The 18,643-nt window shown below is 38.9% G+C and overlaps 1 long non-coding RNA gene across 1 annotated transcript; it reads right to left on the reverse strand.

Annotated features, from left to right (window-relative positions):
* Positions 1 to 30: 30 nt before the first annotated feature.
* LOC135706738 (uncharacterized) lies at positions 31 to 16,708 on the reverse strand. The gene is made up of 3 exons (XR_010518186.1): positions 15,695 to 16,708; positions 15,466 to 15,645; positions 31 to 485 (listed from the first exon to the last, which is right to left on the reverse strand). It is a non-coding gene; the product is annotated as an uncharacterized LOC135706738 (long non-coding RNA).
* Between the last annotated feature and the right edge of the window lie 1,935 nt (positions 16,709 to 18,643).

Here is an 18,643-nt window from a genome sequence, read left to right on the forward strand (position 1 = left end):
TTAACCACTCTACATCGATTCCAGCACAGGTAGACGCGTTACAGCTTGATCAAAGTTTCAAATGTCTGCGGCTCGGTTTCCAAGACAGAAGTAAGTGGATTGTAGGTTCAATTTTCAATTCTGCGACTAACACTGATGTCCGAGGAGAACGGAAGATTGTTTTACTTTTTCAGTTTTAGAACAATTTCACCAGCACTTAAATGATTTATATCCATGAGCATGATCACTTGTTTCGCACCGTACGGCAACATTCCATCGAACATCTTTGATCGAACAAGCAAGCAGCAGGATATAACTTCGAGCGAATATCATTAAATTCAATTCAGCTCGTTGATTTCCCTTTAGCTTGATAATTACAGTTAGTTCACTCTTGTTGGATATCGCTGCGACTCTTCTGCCAAACCCCAAGAGAGACTGGCCTGTCGGACTCTTTCCACTTCAATAATTTCAGTAACCAGGCTTGGGTCCGCTGATTGATCCGTTCCCTGAAAATAAAACAAAAATGGTTAGCAATCAACTTAAGCAATAGCAATAGCAATAACATCAAGGAAATAAAAGCAGTCGACAGGAATCTAACCTGGGCCCAGCAAGCAGGCGTCCAGGATGAATATCTTTCACAATGGCCCTTTGTACCACTAGGTCGCACATTCAAGACCTCAACCATCCTAACACTATTCGTTACAATTTCTTCAGTTGATATTGCGTCGTGAAAAAAAATGACACTTCAATGAAGAAAAAAACACGCACGCCTACGTTGATCCAAAAGTCCGATTTTCACGACTTTCACCCACTGCGCATCATCTTCCAGTCGCTACCATAGCAACACCATCGTAACCAAATTTTCACATGCCGAGAGTCTATATAAGGAAGACTGCTGCTAACAATCGACAAGAGGCTTTTGAGGTAGTTACCAAGCGGACGTCTTTTTGATCGCTCTTCCCTGTTTTTCAAGATTCGACAGATTTTCATCATGTTTGCTAGCAAGGCGAAACACGGTCGCGATGCTCGGCAGACCCGGTCCAGTCGGAATGTTAGACCGGTGTCTTTGCCAGATTTTATGAGAACCGACCCTGATGGCACACTTACGGCCATTTACCAGCGCATAAAGGCGGCTTCTTCAAAGCCGAAGTTGCCAAAAGCGCAGGATCGTTGGGAGGTTCTCAGAAAATTGCCGGTGACCGATGAATACGATGATGTAAGGTCACCGGTCGGAGAGTACATCCGACGGCCGTTTAAGGCTTCTTCTAGCAAACAGTTGATTGGTGTGGGAATTGGAAGCGACGTTCCAGATTATCGTCTTGGAACTACCCCGGATGCCTCAAAGGCGGATTGTGGTAAGGATAATTTTGATTTAGAATTAGATATTAATATGAATTTAGGAGATAGGGAAGGTTTTCAAGGTCATTCCCAAATTTTATGTGAGGCATTTAGGTATAACAGAGCCGATGTAGATTCGGTTCTGGTAGAAGGTATATCCAAGGTACAGGAATGCGAAACGACATTAGCAGTATTCGAAACATACGCCAAGATACACCATGATATTTTGGAACGAGTGACGTATGTTCCGACCACTGCTGATGTATCTACGCAAACTACTGTCCCAAAATTACAGCGAACACAGCTGAACTATATATATGCTGGATTTTGGGAGAGGTGTACCTTGAGAGAAAATCAAGGTATGCAAACCGAAGATCAAAATTTGACGTCTCCGAAGCAGCCTACTGTGGTGCTTCAGAAAAATACTAGTGGCCCAAATTCTAATTTGATAAAAAATCTTTTTGGTTGGAAATCTGTTGGATTGACCTTTTTTGTTTCGGCCCTGGTCCTCGGTTTGCTGGAAATTCCAAATTACATCTAGCAGATTGGCATTGATTTTTGTTATTTGGATCGAGCTCACTGGTGGTCCAACGAATTTCATCAAAATTAATTAGCTTCTCCGAGGTCTTCTGGCGAGTAAAGATGTTGTAGCCGGGTACAAACGAATACTTCGAGCTACCATCTTTTCTACGAGAATTCCTCGGAACCCATTAACACCGGATAGGGACCTTTTGGTGAAAAAAAAAATCGTTTAGGGACCGTGCTTGGATGGCTAAACCCATTGGGAATGGCTTCCAAGCAAACCAATCGATGTAGCAGAATGCTTCAATCGAAGATCTTTTTGTTTATGAAGTTCGAAGGACCACTATCGTGAGCTCGATCATCGCATTTCAGAGTATTTAGCAGTGTTAGGGTTTAGATGTAGTATTTATGTAGAAAAAGAATTAGGTAGATTGATAGGAGCTAGGGCAGGAGCACATATGTGATTGGCAGGGAATGTGGTGGGAGTTTAAATGTACTGAAAAGTCATCCCTTTTGATAATTTTGATCGAAACTGGTTGAAAATCGGTTTGGATCGAAATTTGGAATAGAGAGGTGACTTTTCAATACATTTAACGGGGCCTATCACATATGTGCTCCTTTTATCTTGTTAGTTAGGTACTTCCAAATTTACTGTTCACTTATAGTAGCTAGTTAGTTAAAAGAGTGGTATCACATTTCCCGGATTTTATTTTCAGAATGAGCTATTTAGTAACATACTGTTTTCGGCAATATTTTCGTAACCAAATTTGATTGAAATGGGAATATTTCCTTCTTTGAGTGTTCATTACGTTGTTTGATTATTTTTGTTTTTCGTTTTCTTTTCGTTTGATTATTGTTATTTCTGTTATTTGATATTTGAATAAAGAAGGAAACATTCCCATTAGCAAAATTTTGAATATAGAAATAACTTTTTTTTCCGTTTTGATTGCACGTGATTTCCTACTTTCACGTAAATGGTCCATTTTGGAAACGAAACTCCGGGAAATGTGATACCACCCTTAGAAGCGTTTTTAATCAGTTAGGAGCTAGGGCAGGAGCACATATGTGATTGGCAGGGAATGTGGTGGGAGTTTAAGGGTACTGAATTCTTTGTTCAGTACTTTTAACGGGGCTTCTCACATATGTGCTCCTTTATTATTAAAACACAGGATAGAGTCGACTTCAGGTCAGAGAAAGTTGGTAGTTTGAATGAAAGTGTATTATGTAGAAGAGCTAGAGCCGAAACGAGAATTTAATGAACAGGAAATGTAGTCCCACATTTGAAATGATCTGCAATTTTTTTCTTTGTCAATTAAAATTGTAATTGTAGGTTAATATTTTCATCCCATCTTTTGTATGAATTAAAATGTTCAATTCAGTGTGTCAATTAAGTGGTGTTGCTTAATTTGGTTCAATTAAGTGTTTAAGGCTTCAAAAGATCCTGTTGACCAATGAATTCTTCAAATAGTATTGCCAAACTAAAGCTAACCAATACACCATTATGGAATGCTCTTCGGCAGGGGAACTATGCCATTAGCGCGAAGCATTTTTAAACCACTGATGCTGGCGCCAACTAGTATTGTGTTTACTATTTGTTCATCACTTGATTCAATAGGATCAGATCCACCGTTAGGACAAGATGGGTAAGTGTGACAGTTTTTGATCTTAGTGTTCCTCTAATTGACCCTGTCTTGTTGAGGAGGTACGTTTGGTTCATTGTTCGATCTCATGCTTGCAGGATAAAATTATAAACATGGTTTGCCGCTATATCTAGTGCAGGTTTTATACCAATCTGATGCTTTACATTAGTTTTAGACAATCCAAGAAATTTGAATGTTTATTTCAAGTTATAAAAATAAAATTCAGATGAGGACCTTTCGTTTGAGCTTATTGTCAAAACCGTCAACCCAATAACAAAAGTTTAACGTTAAAACACGGTGCACAAAGGCAATTCATTACTCTGCGAGTAAATAACGTAGCTCTTACATACACAAAAAGAAGGACGAGCTTTCCGTAGCACTAGAGAGGGTCTAGGATAAGAGATGAGTGGACTGGTTGATTTTAAGTCAACCGAACTGTCAAAGCCAGAGCTAATCGAGAAACGCATATCTTGATTGAAATGGCAGTGTTGCTAGAAACCACCTACGCATATGTTGCCAAAGTCGTTTGTTTATGTTGGAGTACGAGTTAATACGCTGTGCTTTATCTATACATTTATCTGTGCTGGCTAACTGATTATTAGCCTATTCTCGAAAATATTTCGCAGTGTTTTAAACGTGTTTTTAAGAGTTGATAATGGAATAGTTACGCAGAGTGAAGCTTGCAATTTTGATGTCGATCAATGGTCATTTTATTTTTTTATTTTTGGCAACCTTGTGTTTACACTTCGGATGACTACACAAGGGTTGTGAATGTTTCCTCTGTTATCCTGATTGGTGCAAACAATACTCCCCACGCAGTTGGTCTACTATGCTCGATAGGTAGATTTTGGTATCATTCTGCGTAGCTCTTCTATTATCAACTATGGTGTTTTTTACTTGGAAATATAGCAAAGGTTACTCACGCAAACCAAATACCAAATAGAGGAAAATTTCCCCTACACGATGATGGTTTGCGTGGTTGGCTTCCGCTGTGTGAGGAAAGGGCTAAATAACAGTTTGTTTGTAGAAAGATGTTTTTGTTTCTTCTGCGCGTTTATCTCTTCTTAATAGGTTATAGGCCTATTCGCAGCTGTTCTATCGAAGAGAAAAGGTTTTCTCCGGTCGTTTTCTCACGGAATTCGCGTAATAATTATGACGAACGGTAATGCAAGCGGTAGCGGTGGGGTAGTCCACAACTTTTCGAACCTACGTGGAAGTTTGTGGTGGTAGCCTTGCTGGAGTTGGAAGAACTGTGGTGCGCGGTGAAACCGGAAAGGAAAGCGGACGGAACCTTCGAAGCTTCTGGACCCCAATAATTATGTGCATGTTAACGAGGCACAAACGTCGGAAGATGTTTGGGCGAAGTAAGAGTATGCATTCTAGGACACAGGATTGACACGAAGAGTCGGACTATTACACAAACTAGCTGTCAGCCTGCACGTCGATGGATGATTATGTGAATCGAATTGTATCTACCGAACACTAGCTGAACGGAATTGACTTCCCGATATCCGACAAGTGGGTGGGAACACTGTTGAAGAATATCGCCCGATGGTTATGGCGCACTGTCGGAGGAGCCTCCATGTTTCAAAAGGTCGGAACAACGAAAGCTGGTGTGTCGTCTGAACAAAGCTCTCTGTGGGTTGAAACAGTCCAGTCGTGTCTGGTATTCGAAGCTTCGGAATGACCCCATCGAAGTACGATCCATGCCTGTACTATCGAATCGAAGGCAATCGAACCACCGGCACGTCGCGATCTACGTTGATGACGTGGTCATCTTCTCTAACGACAGAGCACTGACCAACGAATTCAAGCAACACGTTCCGCATGAAGGGCTTGGGAAAAGCAAGTAGCTGGCTCGGAATCCGGATCACATGTGGAAGGGACACCGTATAATTGGAACAGGAGGCGGTGCTGTCACGGTTCACTGCAAAGGCTGCGTCTACTTCGATGAATCCAAGTCTGATCCAAGTCAAAGCTGAACAAGGACATGTGTGTGTGTGTGTGTGTACAATCTAACCCCCACTGTCCGGCAGTGTTATTATGGAAGAAAACTGCTTTTTATTACCCTTAAATTAAAGCAGGTTTAGTCCGGGAGTTAGAAGGTGTTAGCTCTATTGCAGCTCCAGTGACCCATTTCAGAATGCCTGGTAATTCACGACCACTCCGAGGTCACTTTTACTTACAATAAGCCCCGCATGTTTACTCTACCTTTATCAAATTGATAATGGTATCACAAACACACTTCCAGATTCAAAAAATATTATTTCCAAATCTGGCACGTATATAGTTTTGAAATTTGTTCAACTGTATTAAATCGATTTGAATGGAAGTCAAAGCTGAACAAGGACATGGCTCCATAAACCGCAGATGAGGCTGAAAAGATGAAAAGGGTACCTTACCAAGAAGCGGTGGGCAGTCTTATGTACCTTGCCCAATGCACTAGACCCGATGTTCTCTTTGCTGTCAACCAACTGAGTCGCTTCAATACGAATCCTGGACCCAAGCACTGCAAGAAGCAGCCGACGGTAGCTCTCTCTACATGTGAGGCTGAATATATGGCCTTGTCTGTCACAGTTCCGGAGGCCATGTGGTATGTGCATTGCTAAGAATGTGGGATACACACCACGAACAATGCATATTGACATCCGGCACCACTTTATCCAGGACGCTTTGGAATAGAACTATGTAAGCACCGATCAACAAATTGCGGATGGCCTGACAAAGTCGCTTGAACAGATTAAGGAGATAAAAACAACAACTTAAGAGGGGGAGGGGGAGGGGGGGTATGGAGTACGAGTTAATATAAGCTGTGCTTTATCTATACGTCCTAAAAACCTCTCTACGTAGCACGTTTGTTGTCTGTTGCGCTATAATCTCGGCTATAATAGTAAAGAAAGTCGTACCTTCGTTAGTCACGATGCTGTTTAAACGAGTGGTGCTCTGGTTGTTCTGGTGACTTCGTAATTACTCATGTCCCCGATATCAGAGCCAACACTACTCGTATTGCTATTGAAAAATACATCGAAAAAATAAATCATCAGTAAATTTATAGTGAAAAAAAAAAAACATAAAAGGTTGATTTTTTCAAAACACTACCCCTAGGATTTTTATATTTTTGTTTGTATAGAAAGCTAATGGTCTAAAATTTGTTGAAGAATTTAAGCTGGTTACTTGTTTCAAAAAATTCTTCCTATTGCGATAAAGCCTTTCAAATATACGAACGATATAAAAAAAGTCAGTCTGAAATAATTAACATTATAAAACATAATTATTTGCCGAATTATGATTTAGCCGTTAGAGTGCTTACCTCCGTAAATGAACTACTAGAAGTACTAGTTTCACACTGTTAGACTTACCATTCTCACTAAAAACTTATCGAAATCTAACCCCCTCAAGTACTAATCCTATAGGTAAAAATGTCAAGATCACAGGTATAAAAATGAAACTACTACGGGTAGAATCGGAACCTCATAACTAATAACCAAAAATTTAGGTAAAGCTTTTTCTCCTTTACGCGACTAGCTAAAAATACTGCTGTTGTGAGGATTGTGAGTCCTGTATCCAATAAAACTCCAAGATCCTTGACAACTCTGTCAAGCTGAACTTTCTGGCAGTTTATGGAATAACAGTATTGCTTTGGGGTTTTACTTCTGTTGAAACTGATAACTGAGCATGTTGCAATTGAGTTAATTACATGCACACCAGTCGTAGAACACGTCGATCAATGTTTGAAGTTCAATGCAATTGGCGACTGAGCGAACCACAAGGTATGATTTTGAAATCATCAGCGTACACGATTCTGCATCCTGGAGGGAGTATTAAGTAGACTTCGTTGTAATAAAGCGGGAAGAGCAACGTGGTAATCTAGCGACCAGGAAAGCAGCCGTGTTGAAATATAGTGCGCTACAGTTCTCTGCAACGAGTCACCAATTAAGATCTCAAATAGTTTCGAGCCAGCACAAAGCGAAGTAATCCCACGATAATTTGAATACAGGAATGATGTAGGGTCTTTTCCAGCACTCGGGAAATGTTTCGTGGGGAAGCGACTGATTGATGATCATCTGCAGCGGCTTCGATAGGAAATAGCACACTCATTCAACACACTCGAGGGTATTCTATTCGGCCCAGGAGAATTTCAGGGCATCTTGCAACTTCTGTGTTGATGCACTGCCGATGGCGAAGACACTTGAGAACTGCTGGGCAAAGAGATTACATGTATCCTCAGAAGTGCTGGATGATTGTTCACCATGAAAAATTGGTGCCGGAAGACCAGTTTCGTTGTTTTTCGTTGACGAATGACCAGAAACGTTTAGGATTTTGTTTTAGATCATTTTGCTCTCGCAGAACATATCTCGAATAGCTGGCCCTACAAAAATCGTGTTTAGTGAGCACATCCCGCGCATGGGAGTATTTCTTCAACGCAGCAAATCTCTTACGTTTAAGTCGACGGAGCCGAACATTTAACCAGGTTGGCTTCTGCTTCGGTCTCGGTTGAGGAACATATTTGCAAAGAAGCGACAAATACATCCCGTTGAACAGAGTTAAAAAAAAAGCTGTACTCAGTTGTCCGTAAAGCTTCATTCAGACCAGCATAATCAGCGCGGTGAAAATCAAACTCACTTTTATCAGGTTTATCATTGTATCAAAGAAAGGAAGCTCATCTCTGCTTCGAAAAGTGAAAAAAATCAATGTACTTTAGAAAGCCACCTAGCGGTGGAAAGTACGCTTTTTACACGGAAAATATAGTTAGCATTATACCAGTTTTAATGACAGGTATAAGTACAGCTTGACTGCTTTAAAGCGGTTTTATAACAAACGAAATATTTTTCTACCAATACAATTCATTCATATAGTAACGTATACGGCAAAGTAGAAAACCCAAAATTCCAACACGGGCCAATTAACCACTTTATTCGAGCAGTTAAAATGACGTTTACTACCACTTGAACTTCGTAATAGAAGAATAAAAAAAAAAATTTCTTCTAGAATAACGAGAAAAGTAGCCGAAATTTGTGTGTTTCATAAAAAGATAGTAATTTGTTGGTCCTGTTTTGTGAAATTGCTGGTAGAAAGTCACACCAAAACTGCTTGACAAAGTGGTCAATTGATTTTACTCTCGATTTGTATGTAAAACATAACGTCGGACAAAATGCGCTGTATTCGCACAACGTTGTATTTGTACAATCTGTCGAATTGAAATATGCTTATGGCGGTAACCCTCAACGAGTATTGTCATTCCACTTGGAAGCTGTAAGATAAGACTCGCGAAAAAAAAATTATTTCTTTTGTTTTATACGTTAAACGCATCATTGGGTGATTACAAACAAGAAAAAAACAAATCGATTTTCACAAGTCTGATTTTCCCGAAGGGCTATTCCCTGCTCTTGATTATTGAATCGAAAATACGAAAGTGAAAAAAAAAACACAAAAATTCATCATTACTCATTACAAAATAAATAAAAAAACAATAAAAATGTAAAATTCGAAAAAAATACATAAATATTTGACGAATAAAATAAATACACAAATATTCGCTACTGACAGAAAAATACTAAAAATGCGATAAAACTGCCAAACACAGACAAATGCGAGCTCAAATCACAAAAAAAAGCATTAAAATATATTATTGACGTTCTTTCACTGCCTGGTAACTTTATAGTACCCATTCATGTGTAGGATTTCTCCCATTTTGTGAAAAACACAATTATGACGGTAAGCTCCAACTCGGATTAACTTTTAATACCGTCCCTGTTTGGATGATTTGCAATTTTTTTTCTTCTAAGAGTCGTGTTGATCAACTCTGATGTCAACATCAAAGCAGCCAGACATTCTTGATCGGGATTTAATCCGAGGATAATAACGGTTGGAGCTCACCACCATAAATGATTAATAAATTGCCTATTAACCAGTAACTGTAATCCACAAATGAGTAAAAATTATTCATCGATGGATAACCGAGTGCATAACACATACTAATTCATGAGCTCGTTCACGAGCTTATTAATGGAATATGTGTGATACAAGAATTTATCAAACTGCATGTAATTTTACTCATCACTGAGTATTTTATAGTAAGCGTGTGATTAATGCATTTGTCAAACAGAACGCGAGACAAAACGTCAAATAATATCAAAACAACAACATATTTGAGTTGTTGTCCTCGGTTCCAGTATATGTTTCGGATTAACTTTTAATATCGTCCCTGTTTGGAAGATCTGTCAAATTTTGGTTTAAGATAGAACTGATCAACACCGACGTCAACACCAAATCAACCTTACACTCTGGATCGGGATTTAATCCGAGGATAGTACCGGTTGGAGCTTACCGCCATAACTGATTTCAATACATTCATTCAAGAAAAATACACTTTTGTTTTTTTAATGTAGACAAAATAACTTTTCCAATTAAAATACAATATAATACATTATTACACAAAATTAATCCAAAATACACAAGTGAATCGCCTTTCGGATTTAACAGCTTTCAAGTGGTCAACGTCAGTTTGATTTGGTATCGACATTGGTGTAAATCAATACAATCATAAGCAAACATTTAGCAGATTTTCCTAACAGGGCCGGTATTAAAAGTTAATACGAGTTGGAGTTTGCCACCATTAATGTAGAATTGGGATCTGCTCTCGCTTCTGCTCATACCAAGTTTGAGATCATGGTTACCAATTTGGAATCTGTTAGCTAGCTTTGAAGAAAATATATTTGTTCCAAAAGTCTGACGGTATCTTTATTTCCAGTTTATGGAAAAATATTCATGGAAACATTTTTTACAATGCGATAAAATTTAATTATTACGTTTGAAAAAGAACATTATTTATGTTCAAATTTTAAGGAGGAGGGAGGGGGGTCTGGAAACTGTGACGATCCATACAAAATTTTCTGGCTTGACAACTTCCCACTTCCGTGTGAAATTTTTAATGGATCTTACCGAGGGGAAGTCAGCTTTCCTTAGAGTACCTCTTGTATTCAGATTTCTCATAGTTACTCTGGATTAATCTGGTTTGCTGCGAGAACACAAATAACTGAGCATATTGTTTTGGATCCTGACCCTGCAGTTGACAGTCCATCGACGAAAAGAAAGCACTATGAAAACAAAAGTCTACTACACAAAGAAAACGATCCTATTTCTAGTCTCGGTTCTAAAAGTTTATTATTTTCTCTTGTAAATAACAAAAACAAGATGCAACATAATTCTTAGTTTGAGTGGTGGTAGTAAGAAGATATTTCTAATTAATAATAATAAATTGAAAAGTTAGCAAACGTCTTATAAAATGCTCTACAACCTAGTCTACAACATTAACTGAAGGGTAATTTTTCACAGCGATGAATGTGCTTATATGTATATTAAAAAATATCAAACGTCGCTTCGACGAAACTCTCAGTACTCCCACGTAAACTAACACCACTTCTCTGATGGTGGTGTTGGTTTGCGTGGAAGGAAGTGGTGAGCGTTTCACCGAATTTTTGTTTGGGTTTTAGTTTAAAAAAGCGGTGGTGATGGAAAAGCATTGGAAAAGCATTCTTTGTATTCGAATCAATTTGAAATTGCTTTCAGTGTAGAACTGGTTCGACTTTTAAATTTTAAATTGTTTCCAGTGTAAAACTGGTTTGACAGCTGCTGTTCCTGCTGCGCTAGCGGGTATTTTTGTATTTGCATCAGTTATTTTTTTACGAAATGGGACGAAAAATTTGCGCCATTCCCCGCTGTTATAATTCCGTAGCTCAGAATGATATTTCTTTTTATTCTGTCGCAAAACGGTAAGTAATCCGGTAATCCGTTTGCGCAGGCAGCATATTCATATTGCTTAACTGTTTTCTAGCAACATTGAAAATCGTGAAAAATGGCTGAAAATTATTAGCAGAGCAGAAATCAGCGAATTGAATTTGTTTGTCTGCTCGGATCATTTCGCCGACGTTTTGTCAATGCATCGATGAAATCACATGGGTAAGTGAAAATAATATAAAGTGAAAATACCACGGATTAATCAAAAGAAATTGCACGCACTATCGGAAACAACTTGATATGCCATAGAGATTGCTGACGTTTATCGTACACACACTAGGTAGCGTATACGTATACGAGAAATGTTTTCATCGGGGAAAAATCTTTCAGAGCTAAAAATTTTCCCGATGAAAACAAATTACTAACACAATCATACTTTAGCAATCTCTATGTTGATTTATTAGTGATGACAGGTGGAATCTGGTATAATTTATTTTATTCAAGATAAATACAGATCGTTCCATTTATTCCGATCAAAGTGAAATCAATGTATGCTGTGCAGTGTGTGTGTTGAACGCGCAGTTGTTAAACAATAAACATTAAAAGTTTATCTCATTCTCAACTTTATAAGGCGGCGTCCATTTATAACATAACGCTAAAAATAAAAATATTCTACCTCCTCCTCCTAGAAAATTAACATCGCTCATAAGCTTCTTCAGTGGTCTTATTGCACCTAACCTGCATAAACGCGAACCATACCTTGACCTTACCGAAAATGGTTACAAATTGTTTATAATCCCTGCTAAACTTTAACTGAAATGGTTATGGAACTTAACATGAACGTTTGTGTGATAAAGTTTTAACCTTATGTATTATGGTTTTTTGGAAGTGAACCTTACAAATAATGGGTTGTTAAGAACCATTACCATTCAAAATTCTTGTTTTCTCCATACATTTTCTGAAAGAATACTATATTAGAACCTTTTTACTTATGGTTTGAGAATTTTAATGGTAATGGTTATGGTAGTCAGTAAGGTCCATGGATGGTTTTGTATTGTCGGTCAACTTTACATATTCCATCGCGAATTGGTAATCATTAATTTACAGGCAACCTATTCGCGATATATTCCACGTAAAGTTGACCGACAATACAAAACCATCCATGGACCTTACTGACTACCATAACCATTACCATTAAAATTCTCAAAGCATAAGTAAAAAGGTTCTAATATAGTTTTCTTTCAGAAAATGTATGGCGAAAACAAGAATTTCCCAACAACTGTTACCTTATTCACAAATGGTGTCGAAAATCGATTTCTGATCACTTTATGTTGTTCTTGTTGCAGAAATATTCAAACTGAAATCATAATTTTTTTTAAATAATTTTCAAAATAGATCTAACGGAAGAACTTATATGTCTAACACCTGGAAGGTCATGGTCATGAGAACAACTTTATTGAAGACACTGATTTGAGATATGGTCAATATTACAAGATATTGCACAATAACGAAACTCACACATAGCAACGTGTAGTGTAAAAATTCAGCTACCAATAATTCAATAATGGTGACAATGATTCAATAATTCAACAATATATATATATACATATATCAATTTTATCACCTCCCTTCCCTCGGTCTATGATTTAGTGAGCTACTTGGACGAATGCAGTATCTTTGTATAAAACATTTCAATACGATCGATTTTCTTCACAATTTTTTTATATCGTTGCAAAAACATTCACTGTTGTGATTGTTATTATATGTGGTAGATATGTAATACATTACATCTTTTAGAACCTCCCTTAGATGTATTCATGCTATTTCTGCTACATAGTTTGATAAAGGAGCTTATGGAGAATAGCAACCGCATCAAGTAATATGTTTGCCACTGAATTATTAACGAAAGACGAAGTCGATGAAGAGAATAACTCAAAATCACTTGCACCCCGTTGCCTCTAATCCCCTCATTTGAGAGCAAGCGTAAACTTCTAGTTGGGGCATAATAGCCAAAGAAGAAAAAGAAGAAGATTACATTTTTTTTCTTTAAACCATTTGGCACAAATAGCATGAAGCATGTTTGCAAAACTGTGGTTACTCATACAAAAACTTGTTTGTAGAAATTTTTGTGAGCTTTAAAACAACAGTTCGTATTAAGCAGGATGAACTGTTACGCTAACGGTCATTTCAAAACGTAGTCAGAAATTATACCGTTGTATGTCAGATTAAGCTGGCATAAACGAACACGCTAAATATAAAATGATTGAAGGAAGAAAAAATCGATGTTGATTTTTCAATCGTCAGAGTAAACACTTTCTGAATCAGCGTTTGTATGAAGTTGCTATTCCTTTCTTTGATTGTATCCTCCAAGAGGCGGACAGCTAAGCTTGACAAAGACTGAAGGATGAAACGGATCCCGCATAAGCACGAACCATAAATTGACCTTACCTAAAATGGTTAAAAAAAATTATAATCCCTGCTAAACTTCAACTGAAATGGTTATGGAACTTTACATGAACGTTTAATGATAAAGTTTTAACCTTAAGTATTATAATTTTTTGGAAGTGGACCTTACAAATAATGGGTTGTTAAGAACCATTACCATTCAAAATTCTTGTTTTCTCCATACATTTTCGGAGAGAAAACTATACTAAAACCTTTTATCTTATGGTTTGAGAACATTAATGGTAATGGTTATGGTAACCAGTAAGGTCCATGAATGGTTTTGTAACATCGATCAACTTTATGTGGAATATATCGCGAATTGGTTGCCTGTAAATTACTGATTACCAATTCACGATATATTTCACGTAAAGTTGAGCAGAACCATTAATGGACCTTACTGGTTACCATAACCATTACCATTAATGTTCTCAAACCATAAGTAAAAACGTTCTTATATAGTTCTCTTTCTGAAAATGTATGGAGAAAACAAGAATTTGCAATGGTAATGGTTCTTAACAACCCATTATTTGTAAGGTCCGCTTCCAAAAAACCATAATACATAAGGTTAAAACTTTATCACACAAACGTTCATGTAAAGTTCCATAACCATTTCAGTTGAAGTTTAGCAAGGATTATAAACAATTTATAACCATTATCGGAAAGGTCATGTGATGGTCCGCGTTTATGCGGGATGATCAGCATCAATGAGAGCTTCAATCAGGTGTTTGAATTACGTCCCACTGATTGACTGCGCCGGCATTAGCAAATATCAAGTCCAAGGTTCGGTTAACATAATTAATCTGCTTCATGTCGTGTCGAGTAATGCCATTCCATCGACGGGCGCAAGTGAATGTAGAGCTGACAGAATTGATGTAAACTTGTCCAGAAGCTGATGATTTCCAGCAGAGACCAGATTGATTATAATCACCAAACAGTAGGTGAGGTCCAAGTTTCTCGGATATGACCAACGTAGATCCCTAGATGTCTTTCAATACAAGTCGTGGAAGTAGAAGAATCGGGAGGGATGTATACGTTACACCACGACCGACCATTCAAACCCATGCTTGAGGCTACCAATCAGCGAAGACGTCAGCAAAACCCAACCGACACCCGTAGCAACAAATCGATGATGTGCGCAAAACCAGTCGAATTACGCGAACCAAGATTGCATCAGAATCAAACCACCCGGAGGAATGGCGAATCAGCAGATTTAGTTTATAAAAGTGTTCTAAATTTATTTCGAGCTTCAGTCTTTAAGTGCGTATGTACCTACGTAAACGGTCGGTTAAGAATAATAAATTGTCACTCTGGACTTAATTGTTATAATTTATACAACGCCAAGACAAATTGTTCGACAGCCTCTATTCACATTAACCCATGGATGTTCTATGCCACCGTCATCAACGATTGTTGATTCCGACGAACTGTAGCGTTTTGAGATGGCAATCAACACACTCCCTCCTCTTGTTTGTCCCGTAGTAATCATAACGTCCATATCCGAATCGCTAACCGAGATGAAGAGGTCGTCAACTTTAGTGCAAAGACATCTGACGTTCTGGTAGCATATGCGGATGCAGTCAACGTTCAAACAGAGTTGTCTGCATTATCGGTAATAGTCGTGGAAATAGTAATCTCTTAGCGGTTCATGGATGGCAGTATTCGGAATACCAACGGTGTCAGTCTCAGTCAGCCTTGCGTAGTCACCTCGATAACAGATATTTCCGTTTAGGTTGTGTCAGTAACAGGCTGAAGTAGGTAGTTACCATACCGGCTTCGGCGAGATATAAATCACTGTTGAACTAACCTGACAAAGCAGGAAGAGCATCCGAGTGGTAGGTATGCTCCGAAATCTTCATCTGATGGTAGTTGGTGGCCATGGGTAGCGGATTGGACGATCCCTACACCGAAGGACGACTGTTGATCCATGACGGGCAGGAATATCAGGGGAATAGAAGATAGTTGATGGATCGGCGTAGCGCTGGAACTGAAAAACGAATTAAGTGTTGATCTCGTCAGAAAATATTCGTACTTACCTGCAGTTTCAGGTTGGAAGGCCCCTTCTCCAATCCCACATACAGAGCCAGGACGACTGTTGAACAACGGCTACAGTGTCAGGATTGTGGTGGGAGGATCGGTTGCCTCCATAGAATCAACATCGTTGCATCCCAGAGTCGATCCAGGAATATATCAGTTGATTGAGTAACTAACCATTTGTCTGGCATTATGCAGGCGCTTCTGAAAAATTGGGCAGAAATCACTTCAAGCTGAGTGGTCGATGCTGAGTTCTTTGTCCTTTGCATGGTTACGCAGTTTGTTCACCAGTTCACAATTAACACACTTTACGAAAGTAGATTCACATTCTTTTGCTTCGTGATCACCAGGCACATTTTGGGGCAGCAAGTAGAGTTGTTTCAGGCAGATGCTGTATGGCAAACTGCGAAAATTTGATGCAGTGCAAAATATTGATTTCTTCAACCACTCTACATCGATTCCAGCACAGGTAGACGCGTTACAGCTTGATCAAAGTTTCAAATGTCTGCGGCTCGGTTTCCAAGACAGAAGTAAGTGGATTGTAGGTTCAATTTTCAATTCTGCGACTAACACTGATGTCCGAGGAGAACGGAAGATTGTTTTACTTTTTCAGTTTTAGAACAATTTCACCAGCACTTAAATGATTTATATCCATGAGCATGATCACTTGTTTCGCACCGTACGGCAACATTCCATCGAACATCTTTGATCGAACAAGCAAGCAGCAGGATATAACTTCGAGCGAATATCATTAAATTCAATTCAGCTCGTTGATTTCCCTTTAGCTTGATAATTACAGTTAGTTCACTCTTGTTGGATATCGCTGCGACTCTTCTGCCAAACCCCAAGAGAGACTGGCCTGTCGGACTCTTTCCACTTCAATAATTTCAGTAACCAGGCTTGGGTCCGCTGATTGATCCGTTCCCTGAAAATAAAACAAAAATGGTTAGCAATCAACTTAAGCAATAGCAATAGCAATAACATCAAGGAAATAAAAGCAGTCGACAGGAATCTAACCTGGGCCCAGCAAGCAGGCGTCCAGGATGAATATCTTTCACAATGGCCCTTTGTACCACTAGGTCGCACATTCAAGACCTCAACCATCCTAACACTATTCGTTACAATTTCTTCAGTTGTTAATGCGTCGCGAAAAAAAATGACACTTCAATGAAGAAAAAAACACGCACGCCTACGTTGATCCAAAAGTCCGATTTTCACGACTTTCACCCACTGCGCATCATCTTCCAGTCGCTACCATAGCAACACCATCGTAACCAAATTTTCACATGCCGAGAGTCTATATAAGGAAGACTGCTGCTAACAATCGACAAGAGGCTTTTGAGGTAGTTACCAAGCGGACGTCTTTTTGATCGCTCTTCCTTGTTTTTCAAGATTCGACAGATTTTCAATATGTTTGCTAGCAAGGCGAAACACGGTCGTGATGCTCGGAAGACCCGGTCCAGTCGGAATGTTAGACCGGTGTCTTTGCCAGATTTTATGAGAACCGACCCTGATGGCACACTTACGGCCATTTACCAGCGCATAAAGGCGGCTTCTTCAAAGCCGAAGTTGCCAAAAGCGCAGGATCGTTGGAAGGTTCTCAGAAAATTGCCGGTGACCGATGAATACGATGATGTAAGGTCGCCGGTCGGAGAGTACATCCGACGGCCGTTTAAGGCTTCTACTAGCAAACAGTTGATTGGTGTGGGAATTGGAAGCGACGTTCCAGATTATCGTCTTGGAACTACCCCGGATGCCTCAAAGGCGGATTGTGGTAAGGATAATTTTGATTTAGAATTAGATATTAATATGAATTTAGGAGATAGGGAGGGTTTTCAAGGTCATTCCCAAATTTTATGTCAGGCATTTAGGTATAACAGAGCCGATGTAGATTCGGTTCTGGTAGAAGGTATAACCAAGGTACAGGAATGCGAGACGACATTAGCAGTATTCGAAACATACGCCAAGATACACCATGATATTTTGGAACGAGTGACGTATGTTCCGACCACTGCTGATGTATCTACGCAAACTACTGTCCCAAAATTACAGCGAACACAGCTGAACTATATATATGCTGGATTTTGGGAGAGGTGTACCTTGAGAGAAAATCAAGGTATGCAAACCGAAGATCAAAATTTGACGTCTCCGAAGCAGCCTACTGTGGTGCTTCAGAAAAATACTAGTGGCCCAAATTCTAATTTGATAAAAAATCTTTTTGGTTGGAAATCTGTTGGATTGACCTTTTTTGTTTCGGCCCTGGTCCTCGGTTTGCTGGAAATTCCAAATTACATCTAGCAGATTGGCATTGATTTTTGTTATTTGGATCGAGCTCACTGGTGGTCCAACGAATTTCATCAAAATTAATTAGCTTCTCCGAGGTCTTCTGGCGAGTAAAGATGTTGTAGCCGGGTACAAACGAATACTTCGAGCTACCATCTTTTCTACGAGAATTCCTCGGAACCCATTAACACCGGATAGGGACCTTTTGGTGAAAAAAAAAATCGTTTAGGGACCGTGCTTGGATGGCTAAACCCATTGGGAATGGCTTCCAAGCAAACCAATCGATGTAGCAGAATGCTTCAATCGAAGATCTTTTTGTTTATGAAGTTCGAAGGACCACTATCGTGAGCTCGATCATCGCATTTCAGAGTATTTAGCAGTGTTAGGGTTTAGATGTAGTATTTATGTAGAAAAAGAATTAGGTAGATTGATAGGAGCTAGGGCAGGAGCACATATGTTATTGGCAGGGAATGTGGTGGGAGTTTAAATGTACTGAAAAGTCATCCCTTTTGATAATTTTGATCGAAACTGGTTGAAAATCGGTTTGGATCGAAATTAGGAATAGAGAGGTGACTTTTCAATACATTTAACGGGGCCTATCACATATGTGCTCCTTTTATCTTGTTAGTTAGGTACTTCCAAATTTACTGTTCACTTATAGTAGCTAG

The sequence above is a fragment of the Ochlerotatus camptorhynchus genome, unplaced genomic scaffold (genome assembly GCF_037179485.1).
Source record: "Ochlerotatus camptorhynchus isolate MF236.1 unplaced genomic scaffold, CSIRO-AGI_Acam_v1.1 ptg000290l, whole genome shotgun sequence".
NCBI classification, from domain to species: Eukaryota; Metazoa; Arthropoda; class Insecta; order Diptera; family Culicidae; genus Ochlerotatus; species Ochlerotatus camptorhynchus.